Raw genomic sequence first — 3,327 nt, 5'->3', positions numbered from 1 at the left:
AAAAAAATTTATGTAAGTATAACTCATAGTATAATTAATATAGTACATTATATGTAATATGGTTATTTATGAAGTCACAGTGAAATTATTTTTCATTTTAAGCTCTGCTATGGCAGTAACAATAAATTTAAAATTTCTGTAATTCCATTTACCTTAGGAAAAAATATTAATTTTCCTGTTGCATTTAGATAATCATGAACATAAAGAATAATAAAAGTTTTAAGAAATTGATAAAACTATAACTTAAAATGGGCATTAGCCCACAATCTAAGATAAAGCTATGAGACTTGTAGACATTCTGTTTTGACTAGTAGACATTCTCTTTTGAATCTCCTAGGACAAAATATCTTTCACACAAACATTCTTTATCTAACTTTTTATTACATCTTCAAACCTCCAGCAATCCTTATGGTTTTCTATAAAGTCAATTTTTTTTAAGAGTAAGGGATCTAGTCTGTCATTATTAATTAGATTTGCACAAATCAAAACAGGAAGTCACATTTGTAAACTGCTGTTTAGCATTGAGTTGACAACTGCCCATTTTTTCTGTCTTGGTGTACTTTCAGATAAGCTGTCATTTATGATCAACTATTAATATCCAGTCTTTGCCATAATTTCTCTTTCAACAAATGCATCATGTCATAAAATTCAGCAAATACAAGACCACATACACACCTAATTTCTAGGACAATATAAAAAAAATCCATAATGTTTAGGACACTGTGACAAATACAAATACTGTTCATTAACTGAAATACTACTGAAGACACAAAACACATCAACCTACCTTAACAATCCCTAAAGAACTTAAGTAATAACACCCAACTATATAATACTCTCCTAATGTACACCCTCCCCCCAATAAAAAAAAAAAAAAAGCCTTTAACACATGGAAAATATTTCAAGATCCTTCAAACTGTGTAATCTGAAGATAACCATCCTGTAATTATCCTCGGTATTGCTGTATGTATTCATAAAATTAAATAAAACCTGTAACATTGAAATTCTTCTGGACATGAGAAAAAAAAATATAGTAAACTTTTATTAACAAAACTTCAAAATCAAGTAGCAACATCTCTGTTTTTCTACAGTGGAGTATTGTGTAATGTACGAGCTGAACAATTAGCTAGAATATGGACTATTTCCCCAAAGTGAAAGTTTATACTATCAGTTACAAAGAGTGATACACTGAGACAGTACAAAAAATGTTATTGTAGTATTTTTTAATATTGTATATATGTATACATATATAATCCAAATACATATTCTTCTTGTCTTAAAGGTAATCAAGCATTAAGCTGACTACTAGAGTTGTGTAACAGTCAACAACTATTAGAAATGTTGATATTCCCTTGGAGGCAGCAAGCCACAGAAAAGAATATGCCATCTTAACTGACTCTTACGTTGTTTCCTCAAGAAAAACAAAAATATTTGGGGTAATGTCAAAAATTCTGGGTTTTTTCAGCTGAGGATCCATACATTTAATGATTTCTCAGTCAGAAGACAACACTGTGTTGCTCTAGCAGTCAGACAATATCTTTGAAGTACCATGGCTAACACACTGCAAGACATTTGTTGTTTCAATGGCTCTTTCTCTGTCACTTTTTATATTTTCCCAGACATTTCAACAACAGCAGTTTCAAGAAGTTCTTCATGCTGAGAAGGTATACTAGAATTATTTCAAATAATACTCTGTTATTTGACAGACCTAAAATTGCAAACATTTTTTAAGCATTTAAAAACTACTTTGACATTTACAACAGTAAGTTTGGTTTCATTTAATGCTATCTTTACAATTCCAGGCAAAATTGCACTTCCATTCATCTTGCTAATTGCAAAGACTTTTCTTCTAGAGCACTGCGTCCCTTCCTTGAAGAAAATTTTCTGTCGCTGTCAGTCATGATCCACTTTCCAACCATTTCCAACATGACCTCAGTAATTATAATTGGTAGATTTACTCTTAGATGGTGATAATTCTGGTTGTTCTTTGTTGCATTGTATTAGACCAATAAAGCCTCGATATTGTGCCTCATGTAACTAGTATGTAGTGATGGTGATGATAGGGTTGAGATTTTATGGGTAAGAATCAGGGGGAAGGCCAACAAGGCAGATATCATGGTGGGAGTCTTTTATATACCACCCAACCTGGAAGAAGAGGCAGAAAAAATATTCTATAAGCAACTGGAGAGGTCTCACAATCAATAGCCCTTGTTCTCATGGGGGACTTACCAGATGTCTGCTAAAAATACAATAGAGTGGAGAGGAAACATTCTAGGAGGTTCCTGGAGTGTATTGCAGATAACTTCTTGACACAGATGCTGAGGGAGCCATCTAGGGAAGGTGCTGCTCCAGACCTTTTGTTTGCGAACAGAGAAGGACTTGCGCGTGATGTGATGGTTGGAGGCCATCTTGGGCACAGCAATCACAAAATTATAGATTTTCAATTCTTGGAGAAGTAAGCTGGGGGTGGGGGGAGGAGGGGGCGTGTGGAGCTAACAGGACTGCCACCTTGGACTTCCAGAAGGCAGACTTCGGCCTGTTTGGGAGACTGGTTGAGAGAGTCCCTTGGGAGGCAGTCCTGAAGGGCAAAGGAGCCCTGGAAGTCTGGCCATTCTTCAAGAAGTAAATCTTAAAGGTGCAGGATCAGGCTTTCCCCATGTGCCAAAAGACGAGTAAGTGGGGAAGCAGACCAGCCTGGTGGAACAGAGATCTTTGGCTGGAACACAGGAAAAAATAAGAGAGTTTATGACCTTTGGAAGAAGGAGCAGGCAACTCAGGAGTGCTACAACGATGTTGTGAGGCTATGCAGGGAGAAAATTGGAAGGGCCAAAGCCTAACTAGAACTTAATCTGGATAGTCCCATAAAAGACAATAAAAACTCTTTCTATACATACATTAGCAACAAAAGGACGGCTAAGGAGGATCTCCATCCTTTACAGAACGCAGAGGGAAACATAGTGACAAAGGACGAGGAAAAGGTTGAGGTACTTAATGCTGCCTTTGCCTCAGTCTTTAATAGTAAGACCAGTTATTCTCTGGGTACCCAACCCCCTGAGCTGGAAGACAGGGATAGGGAGCAGAATGAAGCCAGCACAATCCAAGGGAAAATCGTTAGAGACCTGCTACACCACTTAGACATACAGAAGTCTATGGGGATGGATAAGATCCACCCAAGGGTACTGAGGAGGCTGGTGGAAGTGTTCACCAAGCTACTTTCCATCATTTATCAGCAGTCCTGGCTAACCAGGGAGGTCCCAGTTCACTGGACGTTAACAAATGTGATGCCCATCTACAAAAATGAGGCTCCAGGGAACTACAGGCCTGTCA

The sequence above is a fragment of the Phaethon lepturus genome, unplaced genomic scaffold, assembly GCF_000687285.1.
Source record: "Phaethon lepturus isolate BGI_N335 unplaced genomic scaffold, ASM68728v1 scaffold463, whole genome shotgun sequence".
NCBI lineage: Eukaryota > Metazoa > Chordata > Aves > Phaethontiformes > Phaethontidae > Phaethon > Phaethon lepturus.
The sequence above is the reverse complement of the archived record's forward strand: the minus strand, read 5'-3'. Positions refer to the sequence as shown.